The 12,521-nt window shown below is 44.1% G+C and overlaps 2 non-coding genes across 2 annotated transcripts; both read right to left on the bottom strand.

Annotated features, from left to right (window-relative positions):
* Positions 1 to 7,910: 7,910 nt before the first annotated feature.
* trnaa-agc lies at positions 7,911 to 7,983 on the bottom strand. The gene has a single exon. It is a non-coding gene; the product is annotated as a tRNA-Ala (tRNA).
* A 3,691-nt stretch (positions 7,984 to 11,674) lies between these two features.
* trnaa-agc lies at positions 11,675 to 11,747 on the bottom strand. The gene has a single exon. It is a non-coding gene; the product is annotated as a tRNA-Ala (tRNA).
* Positions 11,748 to 12,521: the final 774 nt, after the last annotated feature.

The raw sequence follows: 12,521 nt of genomic DNA, 5'->3' as shown, positions 1-12,521 counted from the left end.
ACCCCTCCCGCTCTGGTTTATAGGAGTGCGTTTCAGCTCAGCCCAACCCATTTCTAATGGCTACAAGGATATAAGACTGCTGTTAAGATCCTAGCACAGGCAGCAAAATGTATTGAAGTGTAATGCTTGGCTTCAGAAAATGGGTAACAGATAATCCAGAAAGTACCATATACTTATTTGTTTTCCCTGTCTTTTTTAGTAAAACACTTTTTAAGCCAAGGGGGGCTCCTTTGCCTTTAAAAGCATGCTACAAGAACACCTTAGAGAAGCCAGCCTTTGTTAAAAAATGATTTTATTTCCATTGATGTAGATTTGAATGCTAGTCCAATTTAAGAATCTACACATGCAGAATCTACACAAAATGTGCTTCTGCCAACAGACGTGCTGACCGGAAACCCACTGATTCTTCCCGTGTCTGCTCGTGCCATTTCCAACAAGGGTTGAGCCTATCACCAGTTATATGTAAAGTTGCACGTACTGCTGTTCAGAGAAGACCCCTGCTGTTCATTATCTTGATATTTAACTGGTGACTCTTTTAAAAGGTGGCTGGCAGCCTGGACAGGTTGTTGTTTTCCCACAGGCAGAGGGAAGTGTTGGTGGTCTCTAGTGCTCATGTGTATATATTATATAAGCTGACCTTCGGTGCGGGATGCTGTGCAAGCTGACAGGTTGACATCCAGCAATTTTGGTACCGTGTTTACCGCTCTGTTGAAGGGAAGGAGTGTTGTTCCAGTGGTTGTTTGTGGTTCCAAAATTCTTTGTATTCAGAAACCATTGGTCATCAGTCCTCAGGCCATAAACAGTTGCTCTTCTGTGGCACAAAGTGTTGCCATAACCTTTTACCGTGTGTAGGAGTTTTGATTATAGTACACTTGGACACCACATGGTTTGTGTGGAAGTAGCGCGCGCGCCAGCCACCTGCAACCTACCTGTGAGTGTCCCCGTGGTGCAGCAAAGTGCAGTCATGGTGCAGCACTGGCCCTCTTTGCCTACCGGAATTTCAGCCGCACCAACGCGGAATGTTCATGGAAAGCTGCAAAGACCACAAAGGAGCAGCATTCGGAGAATGAGCTCTACCCACGCAATGATTTTAACCCTCTAAGGGGCCGTGTACACGACGCTGGTTTTTGTGAAACCGGTGAGGTTTTGTTATCGGTTACACCTTGCGTGTACACGTCGCCGGCAGTTTAGGAGACAGTAACCGAGAGTTTTTGAAACCGCCGACTAACTTTCGCCGTGTAGACGCCTGTAGGTGCAAAGCCGACAACTTTATGACTCAACTCAGCCACGGCACTCGATCTGACACGCTGCTTGTCAAAACAAACCAAACCATTTATTTATCATATTAAAAATGTTTTTTCTTTCCCCTGTCATGATTTATGTGCACAGTGTAGCCTAGCAGCCTTTTGTGGCTAAGTTAGAAGCACACATTATCTTAATTTTAGTTAAGTTTTTCAGTTTGTTTTCTCCAGTGGTGCTCAGACCTAATGCAATGCATAGGCTAAGCATTTGAAATTTCACATAGCAGTCACATACCTTGAAAATTAACATTCTTAGTTTAACAGTTGAATTGAAAACCAAATTGTCTGTCTCCATATTTCATGCGACTGCTTAACAAACTGTTTCAACAATGTTTTCTTCTATGCGATTCACGCAGATTAAACGTGAAGCTTCTGCACGGCCGGCGCCTTCGACTGGTCTGGCATATGCACTACAGCACATTTAGCCGGTTACACCTCTGTGTGTGCACGTGAGTTTTTTTCTTTACCGGTGTCGTTAAAGGTGTGAAAGCGGTAACAGAAAATTCACCTGACGGTTTCGTGTAGACGTATCGAGTCGAGAGCCAACAGAGGATGATTTCAGGTCATTGAGGGAGGCACTCCAGGGGTCTTCCTGCGTGATGGCGTGGCTCTTGGAACCTGAGCCCTAAGGAAGTTCCCTTGCTCTGCCGGAGGACCTCACAGCTTTATTTGTGCGTTCCATAATTTCCCAGCATCCGAACCAGGGCTCTCTGGCCATTCCAGATGCACCTCAACGGGGCAGAGCGGTGCGCTTTTGTGACCTGGACCACTTACAGCATATTATGTCTTATTGACCTTGTTGTTTATTGGCAACCTCAACTAAGTGGGCAGATGCACCTCACCGGGGCAGAGCGGTGCGCTTTTGTTACCTGGTCATGTTTGGTTTCCAGTTTCTGTTTTCAGATTAAAGACAATTTAGGCTAATGATTACATCATTAATGGCAATGATAACATGCACACATTTATATTAGTTGCATACCTCCATTTTGACCTTTTCTTGATCAATCAAACTTGATCACAACATATATGCTCACTGTCCAGCAGCGGGATGCTGTGCAGGCTGCCACAGTCGGCCAGAGCACCAACAGCCTTTGGCACTCAATTTGCGAGGGCAGGCTGACCGCCAGCAATTTTGGTGCCGTTTTGCTAGCTCTGATTTGCCCTATTAGCATGCCAGAATTGTAGGCGCAACTCTCCACATGCCCCGAATCTAAGTGATTTCTCCTTCTGCAGTTGTAGGTTATATAGCCCTTACAGACCCCCGCACTATCATTCATGGACAGCAAAAGGTTTTGAACTTGACTTGGGAATGACCTTTCCAGATGTATAGCTAGCTGAATGTGTCTGCTAATGATGCTATCGAGATGCTATTATTCATTTTTATTTACTTTCTGGACCCCCCCCCCCCCTCAGATAACATTATACACTTAACATAGATACCCTCAGGTGAGCATATGTCTTTTTTTACTACAAGCACTTTGACACTTACCGAGACATGATGGATCTTCCCCTTCTGTTCATAGCTAGCTCTGACTTGCCCTATTAGCATGCCAGAACTGTAGGCGCAACTCTCCACATGCCCCGAATCTAAGTGATTTCTCCTTCTGCAGTTGTAGGTTAACCCTTATAGACCCTCACATCATTCATGGACAGCAAAAGGTTTTGAACTTGACTTGGGTATGACCTTTCCAGATGTATAGCTAGCTGAATGTGTCTGCTACTGATGCTATCGAGATGCTATTATTCATTTTTATTTACTTTCTGGACCCCCCCCCCCCCCCCCAGATAACATTATGGATCTTCCCCTTCTGTTCATAGCTAGCTCTGACTTACCCTATTAGCATTGCCATGGCTCCTAGGATCACTAAGCAACTTTTTTTGTGTATTTGTGTGAATTATCGTCATATGCCCTTGGTCTTCAGAGCTCCTGTGCAGAGATAGATGCCTGGCTGTTCATGCATGGCTGCCAGGGCTCACCCTATGGGGTGGGGTCTGGGTATGGGAGCTAAACACTTAGCGGCCTGGGCCCCTCACTGTTGGGGTGGGCATAGGTAAGCGTGTGCGAGCAGCTGGGTGTTTGGGGGGTGTGGTGTTATGTGATGCAAGAATTTTTTTTGATGTGGTGTTTTGTGATGTTCAGTATGCTTCTCATGTACTTACTGTGCCTTACTAACACCCAACTCTAAACCCAGTGCTAGTTTTTTCCACTTGTTGCTTTCTGTTGTGTGTGCGTGTCTACTGCCGCTGCTGTGGGAAGTCCAGTTCCAAACGACGAGTCACTGGGAAAGACGAGCCAAGACGACGAGTGACTTGTATTCTGCGATCTCAATTTCATAATTTAGGAAAGTTTGTTTTCAAGCCTAGCATTATTTCTGTGCCTGTTAACCATTGAAGCCTCATTAGTGTTTGTTTGTTGACGGCTAACAGAGGTCCTGGAACGGCTGGAATTCCAAGGAGCGACGTCATCCCTGTGTTGGAACACATCCCTATGACTGCCCTACTATCGCCTGTTGCCCTGTTGACCGGATTCCTGGCCTGCGCAGCCTAGCTAATCCCAATCATCCCTACACTCTATAGAAACTTTACAGCCCTGTAACTGACCCTAGGCAGATGGGTCAGGCCCTTGAGTCGTGGATCTGCTCGAGGTTTCTTCCTATATAGGCTAGTGACAAATGGTCAGAAAGGGCTTTAGTTTTTGAGATACCCCTACCGCACAAATAAAAGCAACTAACAAGTGACATCCATTATGAATTACCTGTATGTTAGCAAAGCTGGAAACTGGCTGCGGTGGCCCATATCCAGCTGTCCTAAGATGTCCTCGGACCAAGCAGCATACTTTTTTGAGCAGCGGTTGCACTCAAGATACTCAGTTGCAAGGTCATACCACCCGTCAATGTCCAACACCTTGCGCACTGTTCGTATACAGTCCTGCTGCTGTTAGTCGGTGCTTGCCACAGGCTGGACGAAGACAGACAAGAGGAAACTGCCACATCTTATGGGGCATCCATAAGAACAGCGGCCGACAGAAGAAGTGGTCAGGAGAGGCGGGAGGCTGGGTGTGAATGAGAAGGGGCTGAGGAGGATGGCATCAAAGCTTCAGCTGGTCCACTAGCTCTGGCCTGCCGGTTCATGGGTTGGCCTTGAATAATGTGTGCCGAATCCACTCCTGCTGGAAAGGTGGAAGCTGATCCTTCCAGTGACTGGGAAGCTCAGCTGGTGGCTGATGAACAACAAGTCCTGGCATCGCTACTGGAGGGGGATCAGCACAGGCCTCTAAATGCACAGTCGTTGCAAGAGCTAATCAAGGAGAAACAAAGTAAACAGGCAGCAAAACAATATTAGGATGACATTTGTTGCATTTGATAGTAATATGCCATAAATGCAGCCCATAAACAGGCACAGTGCAGAAATACTACAGAAGAAAATGGAGAAACAGCCCAGTGTACACTTTTTTTTGAACAAGTGCACTCAAAGAATGCCTTCCAGTTAATGTGATCTAATTCTGTAAAATATAAAATGTAGAAATTTTACACAAAATCATATTGGCATTTGTGTCATATGCCACACCTGTATTTATATACCAGTTACCATACCATAAGAACATAAGAATGATACCAGTTCTTCTTCGTCATCCTCAGAAGTCCCTGAAGAACAAATGTTAAAACTATTAGGCTTTTATTCTTTAAAGTGGAGCTGGCTCTTGAGCATAAGAATTGCATTACTTATAATTCCTTTTATGGTAAAGCTATACATGTAGAACTGCTGTAGGAGAAATTAATACTTCACTCCTACTCACAAGGTTTAACTGGTGACATCAGCTTTCTTGCCAGCTGTGAGGGAGACACGTTTTTGCTACACGCCAGCAGCGCTTTCACAGTGGCAGGTTTCCATGCACCAGTTTGGATTCCTGCAGACTGAGGTGCAGAGGAGCTGGAGGCTACAGATCTCTTCAAGGTGCATCTCTTCAAGACGTATGCCTTGAAAACTGCCATGTTGGTGTTGGGCCAGGCAGCTGCTGTAACCAGGTACTTGATGAGGGCCTGGGCCTCCTTGCTCTGGTCCTCCTATACCTCCTTCATGGAGCGGCCTTGGAAATCTCCAAACTCCACCATTAAACACCCCTGGGGCCTCATGTACAAAGTTTGCGTACGCACAAAAATGCTGCGTATGCTCTCACGCTCACGTCCAGATGTACGAAGACTGACTTGAACGTGAGAATGTGCGGTCCTCCACGCAAACTTCTTGTCTGGCGTACGCACATTTCCAATGTGTATCATCAGTTGGCGACACTTAGAGGTAATGCAGCGCAACAACATTAGTTGATCGCGAGTCTAGGCCTTTATTTGCACAGTATATTGTGAAACGTGGGTTATTAAAAATGATAACACTTCGAAAGTAGGCCTATGTTTCTATATGAATGGACATGCAACATGCTCAAATTCTACTAAGTTATGCAACAACCTATCTATAATGACAACTGTAGACTTATTAGAGAATACGAATTAAAAGGGAATGTGAAACCTATAGCCTGCACATAGAATAGATAGACTGACTAATAAGCGCGGATATAAGCTATTTCCCTTAGTGTGATTGACTGAATAGGATACTTTGACATTTCCTCGAGTAAGCATTCGCATTATTGTTGTCACACTTGTGTGCAAATATAGGGATATGATCCAGAAATCGTAATGTTGTGGCGATGCGGCCTGGATCAACTTTGTTTATTCCACCGCGATGCGTGGTAGCCTACTTGGACACGACTGATTTAATGTTTTTTTAATTAATGCAGTTGTGTTGTAATGGTTCAAATGCATCAAACCCAGTTATGTGAACCCTGTCACCTACTTGCAGATTGACCAATAATTCTGCCACGGTCTCTGACCCTATAACTAGCCACTGCTCTGCCACAACCGTTTTTTTGTTGTTATTATTACAGATGATAAAGACGTAAGATTCTTGCCATTTCATCGGATAAACACTTCTACCTCGCATTCGCTGGAAATAAACTTTTTTTTTATTAATTTGATGATTTCAATTATTAAACTTTGGAGCAGGTTCGAGTATGAATGGATCCACAAATGAGTTTTCATTGTTATTAATATTGCGGGATAGGCCATTTTGTCTTGCCGGAGGTCTGCGCTCTCGAGTGGCCTTCTAGTTAGCATATTAAAATGAGTGTGATTGAGGGAGGAGAGAGGGTGGAGTGTAATGCTCGTGCATGTACGCTTAATTTCACGTTAATTAGGATGTACAAAGAAAGGCTGCGTGGAATGCTGCGTACGCAGTTTCATACATCAGGATTTTTTTGTGCGTACGCTACTTTTCAGGTTTGCACGTATACGCAATGTTTTAGTATGAAATCCATGCAAGTCTTTGTACATGAGGCCCCTGGTCTCCAGTTTCCCGCACTTTAACCTGCATTTCCTGCTTCTTACTATACTTCTCCAGTTCCTCTGTGATTTCTCTGATGTGAGAATTATACTGCTGGAACAGCTGTTTTCTGAAAGAGGGGTTGCCTGTGCTCTCTCCTTTGAAATACTATGCACCAAATACAGTGCATAGCCAAGACTATTCTCCAGGAGCCATCTAAATCTCTGGCCCTGGTAGATGCCAAACTGAAACTGGCAGTGAGCCAGTACTAGAAACCGGTCAGTGGGGTCTCCACCATGGTCGGTGACCTAAGTACTGGCCTCCGCTAGCACCTCCTCTTTCGACTTAGCCCTTTCAGAACTTCCAATCGTCTTTGCCTCCCCCGACGGCGCCTTCAGAATTCTGGTCGACCTGGCGGCGAAACAATGGGTAGGCATAGATGTTCTAAATGGGGGAAAAAATAAGAACAAAAAGACTGTTATTCAAGTGTGTACATTCCACTGTAATGCAGTGTAACTAGTGCAATTTAACTGTACCAAAGGTTGCCTGCCCCCAGGGCTAAATCATTATTCATCTGTGGGCATTTTTTTTTTTTTTTTATGAGGGGAGGCAACATCTGTTACAGTGATTATCTAATTTCACAACATGGGTACCATTCATACAGCTAAAACAAATTATATTATTTATTGTAATTATGCTGCCCTCATACTACATTCCTATTTTGCAGGACTAGACAGCTAGCTAACACTGGTCTCAATAATGTGAAGGAATTTCAATTCATGGGTTTCATCAGTTCCCTTTCCACAGGTGCATTAATCAAGCATCATTAGAGACTGGAAAAAAAATGTTCATGGTCGATTATGTCTACTAAGGGCTAACCTACACCAGGCACAAAGCTACACCAGCCGTGATGGCGTCGTGTACGTTCGGGGAAAAAAATAGACCATTTGTCTAAATGCCGCGAACGGAAGCCTTCAGTTACGTGCCTGGTGTATCTTCCCTGAAAGTCTTAGTCAAACAAAAAAAAAGTGTTTTCAGTTGGAGGCTACGCCAATAGAGTGCCGCTTCTCAATAGAGAAAACCGCAAAAATACACACCTACAAAGTATTTTGATACATTTTGAATCCATTTTGACCGCTTTGTTGTTACCCTCCCAAAATTTCTACCAGCCCACCCAAATGTAGTGGGCTAGAACCAGCCCTGATCTTTTCTAGAAATGACACTGAAAAGACTCCTTTGTGGAGAATGCGGGCATCGATCCCGCTACCTCTCGCATGCTAAGCGAGCGCTCTACCATTTGAGCTAATTCCCCTGTAGGAAAGCTGATCCTTGAAGATGAGGAGATTATGGGACTTGGAGAAGTGATGCAGCAGTGTGTGCTGCCACCTACTGGACAGTTGGAAGACACAAACGACACATCCTCTTTTAAAGGAGAATTGCACCAATTTTTCACATAGAGCTCTGTTTCTCGAGGTCACCGAGTACTGTCGGTACGAAAAAAAACCCGAAAACAATGGGTTCCACCTAGCTCGAGTTACAGTGCAGTGCTACACTCTGGGGGCATGTTTATGAGCCCCCATGTTCATGCCCCCAGAGTGTAGCACTGTAGCTGTTGGCTGCAGCAACTCGAGTTAGGTAGAACCGATTGTTTTCATTTTTGCGTACCAACAGGGGAGAGCGGCGTTGGTTGTCACATTTTTTTACTTAAAATTAATTTCCGCCAAAACCGTGTCTTGCACATATTCCCTTTCAGGTTTGAGGCTTTGTTCACATACTGTATGTCCTCAGAGGGCCGTAAACAGACACATCAAGGGGCTGCAGGCAGGTGGGAGCAATGGAGGGGGGGAATGACAACATAATACCATTGTCCTTGGCAAAATTCAGCCCATCCACTGACAAATGGGAACTGTAGTTGTCCAGGAGCAGAAGGCATGGCCTCTCCTTGCTGCACCTGGTATGGTTAACAAAATGCTTGAGAAACTGCACAAAGTGATTTTCTTTCATCCAGCCGGATGGATTTGAGTCTCCTATGCTTCCTGTGGGTGCACCGGTCAAAAAATGCTCATGGAAGTGGACTAGGGAAAATGAAGTGAGGAGGTATAAAGGTGCCTGTTGCAGAGACCACACCGGAAAGGGTCAGAAGGGTTCCTCTCTCAGCAGAGGTCAATGACCCCACCTGTTTGTAACCTCTCCTCTTCTACCACTCTATTTGGTTTGTGAACGGTCGTTATACCAGTTTCATCCATATTCCATATGGACTGGGGCTCAAAGTGGTGTCTTCTCATTACTTCCTCCAAATTGTCAAAAAACATGCCGACATTGTGCCTGTTAAAGGCACTGACACGGCCCAAGCTGGTGGCCTCTGGTGTTCTAATAGAGAGAGACGGGTGTCTCTTCAAAAATCCAGAAAACTAGTCTGCACCTGCCATCTCCTTTTCAGCCCAATTTGTGCGAATAGACCCGCTGTTGGCCACTGCATATGTATATGCTAATTTGCGAACTTCAACAGGAGAGAGGGCGAAATAAATGTCAGCGGCAGTCACAAAGTAGTTCTCCAGTTGACTCTCCTGCTCCTCAGTGAAAACTATTCTGTTTTTGAGGTACCCTACTGGCAAGGACGGGCAAACGCAATCTCCCTCAATCTCTGCTGGACTTATTTTATGGCAGTATCTTGTCAGTGTGCAGTAATTTATTTCAAACTTCTTTGCTGTGCTTCTGATGGATTTGCTCTCCAGCCAAACCTCCCTGACTGCCCTGAGCATCACATCTGGCGGTCCATCACTTGTCTTCCTGACATACTTCCTTCCCATTCACCAGATCAGTTTATGTGATCTACCTTGCTATTATAACCAATATAAGCAGTGTGTGATTATCGGTCAAAGTCATTGTGTTGTTCGTCGGCTAACTTACCATAGTTTGTTATATGTTAGCTGTCAGTTAACTTATACCTCATTTTATCATAGGTTGGTAACAATAAGAAACGTGTCCAGTTAGCTTATTCTGATAAACATTGTCTTTAGTTAATTCGGAGATTGAATGCCCCAGGTTTACAACTTATTATGTTAATTTATCATGATTTGCAACTCAACAATCAATCATCAACAACCATGGCCAGATTTTTGCGGGGTCTATAAGACACTGCGTGCATTCGTGTCAACATCTTCAATGCTACGATGACAGGGGAAAGAAAGACAACAACAGCTGATTTTATATATATATATATATATATATATATATATTATATTATATTATATAACATTCATTTATGACGTGAAACATTTAGGTTTCCTTTGTTGAGGTAGTTTAGAGGGTTTGTTTACCCTTTGATTAGCCTGTGAGTTCTGGCACTTGAGTTCAGCCCCCAGCATGCACATTACAAATTTCGGCAGCATGAGTGCGACTAATTGAGATGCAAGTTCATGATGCAAATCGTGCAGTGGATTGAAGATGTCTGTCTCCTGCACTGTCTTTACAGTTTTGACGATGTTGGGTCTGGCCCAATATGTCCGAAGGCCCTCGGTAACTACAGCCTCCATCCTCAACACTATCTGCTGCAGCAAAACAGAGGGCTGTATGAGGCCAGCGGTGGAGGTGTAGCGTTTCCTCTTCACAAATGATGAACTTTCCGTAGTTGATATGTATGTGTGGTCACCTTCTTCTGTGTGGACCAGAATATCCTGGCAGTGTGTGCAGGTGGATAGACCAGGGGTCTTTTTCACTGCCTGAAGCAGCCACCCAGCAATGTAAGTAAGGACCTCCTTCTTCACACAGTCGCCTGCCTCAGTGTCCTCCAACAGATCTCCTAAACCCTCTGTCCTCTCATCTAAAGGCTTTTTGAGAAGGTAAAGGTTTCTGTTAGTTTGGGGGAAACAGTTTCTTTCATTAAGTCATTGATATTGTACTTTCAAAGAAGCAACTGTTAAGCAGACATGTGGATGTCAATGGACAATGTAGCCCCATATGGTTTACATTTAAGTGTATTTGTACAGTGGATAACACACAACCGTGAGGGGTGCTGCAGGGATATCCACTGTTGGTTCTGCCCTGGTTATGTTGCATCACCACTCATTCACACAGGAATTGTTATGCACACACAACTATGACATTGTGTTCCATATAAGGTATACGTAATTATACCGGAGAGTTTAGGCACAGGATGTTAATGGACAATCAGGACAGTGTTATTGGACAATCAGGATAAGTTCCCACACAAACATTAGGTGGCGGACTGTCAGTTTAGTCAATTAACGTCAGAAAACATTTGAAAAAAATACTATTCCCGTTGCGTATCAGCAACATTGTCAGTGAGTTTTAGGCTTGCACTACCTACAGGCTTACCGTAAAAAAATTGATTGTGACCTTGAAACCAATGTCCAATGTGATTTTTGTGTACCGTTACACCCTTAATTCCATACATTTCTTTTTTTTTTTTTTTTTATTAAATATGTTTATTGAAGGAAACGTTTATACAGGGAATATACAGGATAACAATACAAGAGATTTCCCTCAGGATTTTCTGACAGAAATTCAGCAACAAAACAGCAAAAACATAGAACCAAAACAAACGCATACTCTGCCTGGCAACAGATTACACATAGGACCTGGTCACATGTATTCTGCCTAGTAACACACATTTTTTAATGTTTAGATGAGAAGGGTTTTCCACCAATATCTCAAGTCCCAAAACGTTCTGATTGGCTAAAAAGGGCCTGGTGACGTTCCTAAGGACAGGAACGTCTCCCAGGCCCCTGAGAGCATAAAAGAAAGAGCTCAGACACACTCAGATCAGATCTCATCGGGGTAGCAGCTGCCACTCATCACTCTATTGCCTGACGGTCCAGTCCTGACGCTGTTTGGATTGTATTATCACTGCAATACGGTGAATAAAGGATCAACAGTCTTCAGCTTCTCTCGTCTTGGTGTTCTCCTTCGGGTCTTTGACATCAGAGTGCTAGTTGGATTGGAGGTTCGGGAAAGTGGATAGTTTTTCCACGACACCTGCTTGGAGAATGCGGGCATCGATCCCGCTACCTCTCGCATGCTAAGCGAGCGCTCTACCATTTGAGCTAATTCCCCTGGGGTCCTTCACATTCTTATAGACTGACAGCTGGCAGGGACTTTGAGACACTGTATGGCTTATCATGCTGCCATTCACTGGACAGACAGAAGACTCAATGACCCACCTCTTCATCCATCTGATTTAATTTCAGTCCCTGTGCCCTGACCTTGTGTTCCGTTCATTTCTCCAGGTGAGGATATGGACTCTGCACTGAATTACATTTAAAAGACCAATAGCTGGAGAATGCGGGCATCGATCCCGCTACCTCTCGCATGCTAAGCGAGCGCTTTATCATTTGAGCTAATTACAGTGCATGAAAATGCACTGTACTGTTCTTCCTAGGCTTCTTCTTCTTATTACAGTGCATGAAAATGCACTGTACTGTTCTTCCTAGGCTTCTTATTCTTCTGATTACAGTGCATGAAAATGCACTGTACTGTTCTTCCTAGGCTTCTTATTCTTCTGCTTATTCTTATTCTTCTTCTAACGCATTTAATGCAGCTTCAACCGTTTAACGTAGAAACTTCATTCAAACTATGTTACGTAGGTCTTACTTAGGACATGGGTGCTATGTATTTTTCAGCTTTGTAACTTTTATACTTTTTAAACTATTAATTAAAAACTATCAAAATTTCCCCATTGACTTAACATTATGATTATGACATCACAATACGGCCGTTAAGCAATTAGAATCCTATGGCAGGTGTTCGGGCCACCTGGACCAACTGCCAGTCTCAGGCTTTAAGCATACAAACTGGCCCTATTAAGACTACACATCCTGTTCAACTGCT

The sequence above is a fragment of the Alosa sapidissima genome, chromosome 6, assembly GCF_018492685.1.
Source record: "Alosa sapidissima isolate fAloSap1 chromosome 6, fAloSap1.pri, whole genome shotgun sequence".
Lineage (NCBI taxonomy): Eukaryota > Metazoa > Chordata > Actinopteri > Clupeiformes > Clupeidae > Alosa > Alosa sapidissima.
The sequence above is the reverse complement of the archived record's forward strand: the minus strand, read 5'-3'. Positions and strand labels throughout refer to the sequence as shown.